At 44.3% G+C, this 7500-nt stretch overlaps 11 non-coding genes across 11 annotated transcripts; all 11 read left to right on the top strand.

Moving 5' to 3' along the window:
• Nucleotides 1-364: 364 nt before the first annotated feature.
• TRNAI-UAU (transfer RNA isoleucine (anticodon UAU)) lies at nt 365-457 on the top strand. Its single transcript is given in 2 exon segments — nt 365-402; nt 422-457. It is a non-coding gene; the product is annotated as a tRNA-Ile (tRNA).
• Nucleotides 458-578: 121 nt separating this feature from the next.
• TRNAR-CCU (transfer RNA arginine (anticodon CCU)) lies at nt 579-651 on the top strand. The gene has a single exon. It is a non-coding gene; the product is annotated as a tRNA-Arg (tRNA).
• A 432-nt stretch (nt 652-1083) lies between these two features.
• TRNAI-UAU (transfer RNA isoleucine (anticodon UAU)) lies at nt 1084-1176 on the top strand. Its single transcript is given in 2 exon segments — nt 1084-1121; nt 1141-1176. It is a non-coding gene; the product is annotated as a tRNA-Ile (tRNA).
• Nucleotides 1177-1803: 627 nt separating this feature from the next.
• On the top strand, nt 1804-1896 carry TRNAI-UAU (transfer RNA isoleucine (anticodon UAU)). Its single transcript is given in 2 exon segments — nt 1804-1841; nt 1861-1896. It is a non-coding gene; the product is annotated as a tRNA-Ile (tRNA).
• Nucleotides 1897-2016: 120 nt separating this feature from the next.
• TRNAR-CCU (transfer RNA arginine (anticodon CCU)) lies at nt 2017-2089 on the top strand. The gene has a single exon. It is a non-coding gene; the product is annotated as a tRNA-Arg (tRNA).
• Nucleotides 2090-2529: 440 nt separating this feature from the next.
• On the top strand, nt 2530-2622 carry TRNAI-UAU (transfer RNA isoleucine (anticodon UAU)). Its single transcript is given in 2 exon segments — nt 2530-2567; nt 2587-2622. It is a non-coding gene; the product is annotated as a tRNA-Ile (tRNA).
• Nucleotides 2623-2742: 120 nt separating this feature from the next.
• On the top strand, nt 2743-2815 carry TRNAR-CCU (transfer RNA arginine (anticodon CCU)). Its single transcript has one exon. It is a non-coding gene; the product is annotated as a tRNA-Arg (tRNA).
• A 1159-nt stretch (nt 2816-3974) lies between these two features.
• Nucleotides 3975-4067, top strand: TRNAI-UAU (transfer RNA isoleucine (anticodon UAU)). The gene is given in 2 exon segments: nt 3975-4012; nt 4032-4067. It is a non-coding gene; the product is annotated as a tRNA-Ile (tRNA).
• A 626-nt stretch (nt 4068-4693) lies between these two features.
• TRNAI-UAU (transfer RNA isoleucine (anticodon UAU)) lies at nt 4694-4786 on the top strand. The gene is given in 2 exon segments: nt 4694-4731; nt 4751-4786. It is a non-coding gene; the product is annotated as a tRNA-Ile (tRNA).
• Nucleotides 4787-5625: 839 nt separating this feature from the next.
• TRNAR-CCU (transfer RNA arginine (anticodon CCU)) lies at nt 5626-5698 on the top strand. Its single transcript has one exon. It is a non-coding gene; the product is annotated as a tRNA-Arg (tRNA).
• A 1372-nt stretch (nt 5699-7070) lies between these two features.
• Nucleotides 7071-7143, top strand: TRNAR-CCU (transfer RNA arginine (anticodon CCU)). The gene has a single exon. It is a non-coding gene; the product is annotated as a tRNA-Arg (tRNA).
• Nucleotides 7144-7500: the final 357 nt, after the last annotated feature.

Below are 7500 nucleotides of genomic sequence, written 5' to 3'. Positions count from 1 at the left end.
ATTGTGGGTTCGAGTCCCATGTGGGGTGGGTTCCATCCAAAAGCATGTCGTGTTTTATTTCCAGACTGGCTTCTTTTCTGGATAACATTTGCCTCCTAAATAGGTCTTGAAAAATCTCGCCCAATGGTAGTCTTTACAAAGACAATAGCTATGTCCAAAGAGAAGTGTTCATGAGCAACATTACCTATTGTTAAGGTGGAGAGCATCTCATTTTCATTAAAAACACACCACTTTGCTTTACTCTTCACTTATGGCATAGCCCACTGCATTTTCAAGGACGGGGTTTAAACTGACATAGGACTAGGTTTTCAATTGAGCAACTGTTTCCAGGCAAAAGAAGACATGGATAAATGGTGCTGCAAGAGCTCCAGTGGCGCAATCGGTCAGCGCGCGGTACTTATATAGCAGTAACTGTTGAGCAATGCCGAGGTTGTGAGTTCAAGCCTCACCTGGAGCATTACTTTCTTGCCGTCATCTGTCTTTTATTACTGCATTACAAGCTGATAGTTCAATGCTTAATCGCAGTTGATTTCTTTAAAACAATCGAAAAGGAAAGCCACGCTTCTTCTGTGCATGTAGCCCCAGTGGCCTAATGGATAAGGCACTGGCCTCCTAGGCCAGGGATTGTGGGTTCGAGTCCCATCTGGGGTGGTTGCCCACCTTTCATCAGTATACTGAGTTTTAGATCCAGACAGGCTTCTTTTCTGGATAAGGCGAAGATTGTGGGTTCGAGTCCCATGTGGGGTGGGTTCCATCCAAAAGCATGTCGTGTTTTATTTCCAGACTGGCTTCTTTTCTGGATAACATTTGCCTCCTAAATAGGTCTTGAAAAATCTCGCCCAATGGTAGTCTTTACAAAGACAATAGCTATGTCCAAAGAGAAGTGTTCATGAGCAACATTACCTATTGTTAAGGTGGAGAGCATCTCATTTTCATTAAAAACACACCACTTTGCTTTACTCTTCACTTATGGCATAGCCCACTGCATTTTCAAGGACGGGGTTTAAACTGACATAGGACTAGGTTTTCAATTGAGCAACTTTTTCCAGGCAAAAGAAGACATGGATAAATGGTGCTGCAAGAGCTCCAGTGGCGCAATCGGTCAGCGCACGGTACTTATATAGCAGTAACTGTTGAGCAATGCCGAGGTTGTGAGTTCAAGCCTCACCTGGAGCATTACTTTCTTGCCGTCATCTGTCTTTTATTACTGCATTACAAGCTGATAGTTCAATGCTTAATCGCAGTTGATTTCTTTAAAACAATCGAAAAGGAAAGCCATGCTTCTTCTGTGCATGTAGCCCCAGTGGCCTAATGGATAAGGCACTGGCCTCCTAAGCCAGGGATTCGAGTCCCATCTGGGGTGGTTGCCCACCTTTCATCAGTATACTGAGTTTTAGATCCAGACAGGCTTCTTTTCTGGATAAGGCGAAGATTGTGGGTTCGGGTCCCATGTGGGGTGGGTGCCCACCTTTCATCCAAAAGCATGTCGTGTTTTATTTCCAGACTGGCTTCTTTTCTGGATAACATTTGCCTCTTAAATAGGTCTTGAAAAATCTCGCCCAATGGTAGTCTTTACAAAGACAATAGCTATGTCCAAAGAGAAGTGTTCCTGAGCAACATTACCTATTGTTAAGGTGGAGAGCATCTCATTTTCATTAAAAACACACCACTTTGCTTTACTCTTCACTTATGGCATAGCCCACTGCATTTTCAAGGACGGGGTTTAAACTGACATAGGACTAGGTTTTCAATTGAGCAACTTTTTCCAGGCAAAAGAAGACATGGATAAATGGTGCTGCAAGAGCTCCAGTGGTGCAATCGGTCAGCGCGCGGTACTTATATAGCAGTAACTGTTGAGCAATGCCGAGGTTGTGAGTTCGAGCCTCACCTGGAGCATTACTTTCTTGCCGTCATCTGTCTTTTATTACTGCATTACAAGCTGATAGTTCAATGCCTAATCGCAGTTGATTTCTTTAAAACAATCGAAAAGAAAGCCACGCTTCTTCTGTGCATGTAGCCCCAGTGGCCTAATGGATAAGGCACTGGCCTCCTAAGCCAGGGATTGTGGGTTCGAGTCCCATCTGGGGTGGTTGCCCACCTTTCATCAGTATACTGAGTTTTAGATCCAGACAGGCTTCTTTTCTGGATAAGGCGAAGATTGTGGGTTCGAGTCCCATGTGGGGTGGGTGCCCACCTTCCATCCAAAAGCATGTCGTGTTTTATTTCCAGACTGGCTTCTTTTCTGGATAACATTTGCCTCCTAAATAGGTCTTGAAAAATCTCGCCCAATGGTAGTCTTTACAAAGACAATAGCTATGTCCAAAGAGAAGTGTTCCTGAGCAACATTACCTATTGTTAAGGTGGAGAGCATCTCATTTTCATTAAAAACACACCACTTTGCTTTACTCTTCACTTATGGCGTAGCCCACTGCATTTTCAAGGACGGGGTTTAAACTGACATAGGACTAGGTTTTCAATTGAGCAACTTTTTCCAGGCAAAAGAAGACATGGATAAATGGTGCTGCAAGAGCTCCAGTGGCGCAATCGGTCAGCGCGCGGTACTTATATAGCAGTAACTGTTGAGCAATGCCGAGGTTGTGAGTTCGAGCCTCACCTGGAGCATTACTTTCTTGCCGTCATCTGTTTTTTATTACTGCATTACAAGCTGATAGTTCAATGCTTAATCGCAGTTGATTTCTTTAAAACAATCGAAAAGAAAGCCACGCTTCTTCTGTGCATGTAGCCCCAGTGGCCTAATGGATAAGGCACTGGCCTCCTAAGCCAGGGATTGTGGGTTCAAGTCCCATCTGGGGTGGTTGCCCACCTTTCATAAGTATACTGAGTTTTAGATCCAGACAGGCTTCTTTTCTGGATAAGGCGAAGATTGTGGGTTCGAGTCCCATGTGGGGTGGGTGCCCACCTTCCATCCAAAAGCATGTCGTGTTTTATTTCCAGACTGGCTTCTTTTCTGGATAACATTTGCCTCCTAAAGAGGTCTTGAAAAATCTCGCCCAATGGTAGTCTTTACAAAGACAATAGCTATGTCCAAAGAGAAGTGTTCCTGAGCAACATTACCTATTGTTAAGGTGGAGAGCATCTCATTTTCATTAAAAACACACCACTTTGCTTTACTCTTCACTTATGGCGTAGCCCACTGCATTTTCAAGGACGGGGTTTAAACTGACATAGGACTAGGTTTTCAATTGAGCAACTTTTTCCAGGCAAAAGAAGACATGGTTAAATGGTGCTGCAAGAGCTCCAGTGGCGCAATCGGTCAGCTCGCGGTACTTATATAGCAGTAACTGTTGAGCAATGCCGAGGTTGTGAGTTCGAGCCTCACCTCGAGCATTACTTTCTTGCCGTCATCTGTCTTTTATTACTGCATTACAAGCTGATAGTTCAATGCTTAATCACAGCTGATTTCTTTAAAACAATCGAAAAGAAAGCCACGCTTCTTCTGTGCATGTAGCCCCAGTGGCCTAATGGATAAGGCACTGGCCTCCTAAGCCAGGGATTCGAGTCCCATCTGGGGTGGTTGCCCACCTTTCATCAGTATACTGAGTTTTAGATCCAGACAGGCTTCTTTTCTGGATAAGGCGAAGATTGTGGGTTCGGGTCCCATGTGGGGTGGGTGCCCACCTTTCATCCAAAAGCATGTCGTGTTTTATTTCCAGACTGGCTTCTTTTCTGGATAACATTTGCCTCTTAAATAGGTCTTGAAAAATCTCGCCCAATGGTAGTCTTTACAAAGACAATAGCTATGTCCAAAGAGAAGTGTTCCTGAGCAACATTACCTATTGTTAAGGTGGAGAGCATCTCATTTTCATTAAAAACACACCACTTTGCTTTACTCTTCACTTATGGCATAGCCCACTGCATTTTCAAGGACGGGGTTTAAACTGACATAGGACTAGGTTTTCAATTGAGCAACTTTTTCCAGGCAAAAGAAGACATGGATAAATGGTGCTGCAAGAGCTCCAGTGGTGCAATCGGTCAGCGCGCGGTACTTATATAGCAGTAACTGTTGAGCAATGCCGAGGTTGTGAGTTCGAGCCTCACCTGGAGCATTACTTTCTTGCCGTCATCTGTCTTTTATTACTGCATTACAAGCTGATAGTTCAATGCCTAATCGCAGTTGATTTCTTTAAAACAATCGAAAAGAAAGCCACGCTTCTTCTGTGCATGTAGCCCCAGTGGCCTAATGGATAAGGCACTGGCCTCCTAAGCCAGGGATTCGAGTCCCATCTGGGGTGGTTGCCCACCTTTCATCAGTATACTGAGTTTTAGATCCAGACAGGCTTCTTTTCTGGATAAGGCGAAGATTGTGGGTTCGAGTCCCATGTGGGGTGGGTGCCCACCTTCCATCCAAAAGCATGTCGTGTTTTATTTCCAGACTGGCTTCTTTTCTGGATAACATTTGCCTCCTAAATAGGTCTTGAAAAATCTCGCCCAATGGTAGTCTTTACAAAGACAATAGCTATGTCCAAAGAGAAGTGTTCCTGAGCAACATTACCTATTGTTAAGGTGGAGAGCATCTCATTTTCATTAAAAACACACCACTTTGCTTTACTCTTCACTTATGGCGTAGCCCACTGCATTTTCAAGGACGGGGTTTAAACTGACATAGGACTAGGTTTTCAATTGAGCAACTTTTTCCAGGCAAAAGAAGACATTGATAAATGGTGCTGCAAGAGCTCCAGTGGCGCAATCGGTCAGCGCGCGGTACTTATATAGCAGTAACTGTTGAGCAATGCCGAGGTTGTGAGTTCGAGCCTCACCTGGAGCATTACTTTCTTGCCGTCATCTGTCTTTTATTACTGCATTACAAGCTGATAGTTCAATGCCTAATCGCAGTTGATTTCTTTAAAACAATCGAAAAGAAAGCCACGCTTCTTCTGTGCATGTAGCCCCAGTGGCCTAATGGATAAGGCACTGGCCTCCTAAGCCAGGGATTCGAGTCCCATCTGGGGTGGTTGCCCACCTTTCATCAGTATACTGAGTTTTAGATCCAGACAGGCTTCTTTTCTGGATAAGGCGAAGATTGTGGGTTCGGGTCCCAAGTGGGGTGGGTGCCCACCTTTCATCCAAAAGCATGTCGTGTTTTATTTCCAGACTGGCTTCTTTTCTGGATAACATTTGCCTCTTAAATAGGTCTTGAAAAATCTCGCCCAATGGTAGTCTTTACAAAGACAATAGCTATGTCCAAAGAGAAGTGTTCCTGAGCAACATTACCTATTGTTAAGGTGGAGAGCATCTCATTTTCATTAAAAACACACCACTTTGCTTTACTCTTCACTTATGGCATAGCCCACTGCATTTTCAAGGACGGGGTTTAAACTGACATAGGACTAGGTTTTCAATTGAGCAACTTTTTCCAGGCAAAAGAAGACATGGATAAATGGTGCTGCAAGATCTCCAGTGGTGCAATCGGTCAGCGCACGGTACTTATATAGCAGTAACTGTTGAGCAATGCCGAGGTTGTGAGTTCGAGCCTCACCTGGAGCATTACTTTCTTGCCGTCATCTGTCTTTTATTACTGCATTACAAGCTGATAGTTCAATGCCTAATCGCAGTTGATTTCTTTAAAACAATCGAAAAGAAAGCCACGCTTCTTCTGTGCATGTAGCCCCAGTGGCCTAATGGATAAGGCACTGGCCTCCTAAGCCAGGGATTGTGGGTTCGAGTCCCATCTGGGGTGGTTGCCCACCTTTCATCAGTATACTGAGTTTTAGATCCAGACAGGCTTCTTTTCTGGATAAGGCGAAGATTGTGGGTTCGAGTCCCATGTGGGGTGGGTGCCCACCTTCCATCCAAAAGCATGTCGTGTTTTATTTCCAGACTGGCTTCTTTTCTGGATAACATTTGCCTCCTAAAGAGGTCTTGAAAAATCTCGCCCAATGGTAGTCTTTACAAAGACAATAGCTATGTCCAAAGAGAAGTGTTCCTGAGCAACATTACCTATTGTTAAGGTGGAGAGCATCTCATTTTCATTAAAAACACACCACTTTGCTTTACTCTTCACTTATGGCGTAGCCCACTGCATTTTCAAGGACGGGGTTTAAACTGACATAGGACTAGGTTTTCAATTGAGCAACTTTTTCCAGGCAAAAGAAGACATGGTTAAATGGTGCTGCAAGAGCTCCAGTGGCGCAATCGGTCAGCTCGCGGTACTTATATAGCAGTAACTGTTGAGCAATGCCGAGGTTGTGAGTTCGAGCCTCACCTCGAGCATTACTTTCTTGCCGTCATCTGTCTTTTATTACTGCATTACAAGCTGATAGTTCAATGCTTAATCACAGCTGATTTCTTTAAAACAATCGAAAAGAAAGCCACGCTTCTTCTGTGCATGTAGCCCCAGTGGCCTAATGGATAAGGCACTGGCCTCCTAAGCCAGGGATTCGAGTCCCATCTGGGGTGGTTGCCCACCTTTCATCAGAATACTGAGTTTTAGATCCAGACAGGCTTCTTTTCTGGATAAGGCGAAGATTGTGGGTTCGAGTCCCATGTGGGGTGGGTGCCCACCTTCCATCCAAAAGCATGTCGTGTTTTATTTCCAGACTGGCTTCTTTTCTGGATAACATTTGCCTCCTAAAGAGGTCTTGAAAAATCTCGCCCAATGGTAGTCTTTACAAAGACAATAGCTATGTCCAAAGAGAAGTGTTCATGAGCAACATTACCTATTGTTAAGGTGGAGAGCATCTCATTTTCATTAAAAACACACCACTTTGCTTTACTCTTCACTTATGGCATAGCCCACTGCATTTTCAAGGACGGGGTTTAAACTGACATAGGACTAGGTTTTCAATTGAGCAACTTTTTCCAGGCAAAAGAAGACATGGATAAATGGTGCTGCAGGAGCTCCAGTGGCGCAATCGGTCAGCGCGCGGTACTTATATAGCAGTAACTGTTGAGCAATGCCGAGGTTGTGAGTTCAAGCCTCACCTCGAGCATTACTTTCTTGCCGTCATCTGTCTTTTATTACTGCATTACAAGCTGATAGTTCAATGCTTAATCACAGCTGATTTCTTTAAAACAATCGAAAAGAAAGCCACGCTTCTTCTGTGCATGTAGCCCCAGTGGCCTAATGGATAAGGCACTGGCCTCCTAAGCCAGGGATTGCGGGTTCGAGTCCCATCTGGGGTGGTTGCCCACCTTTCATCAGTATACTGAGTTTTAGATCCAGACAGGCTTCTTTTCTGGATAAGGCGAAGATTGTGGGTTCGAGTCCCATGTGGGGTGGGTGCCCACCTTCCATCCAAAAGCATGTCGTGTTTTATTTCCAGACTGGCTTCTTTTCTGGATAACATTTGCCTCCTAAATAGGTCTTGAAAAATCTCGCCCAATGGTAGTCTTTACAAAGACAATAGCTATGTCCAAAGAGAAGTGTTCCTGAGCAACATTACCTATTGTTAAGGTGGAGAGCATCTCATTTTCATTAAAAACACACCACTTTGCTTTACTCTTCACTTATGGCATAGCCCACTGCATTTTCAAGGACGG

This window comes from Eleutherodactylus coqui, chromosome 2, assembly GCF_035609145.1.
Source record: "Eleutherodactylus coqui strain aEleCoq1 chromosome 2, aEleCoq1.hap1, whole genome shotgun sequence".
Classification (NCBI taxonomy): Eukaryota; Metazoa; Chordata; class Amphibia; order Anura; family Eleutherodactylidae; genus Eleutherodactylus; species Eleutherodactylus coqui.
The sequence above is the reverse complement of the archived record's forward strand: the minus strand, read 5'-3'. Positions and strand labels throughout refer to the sequence as shown.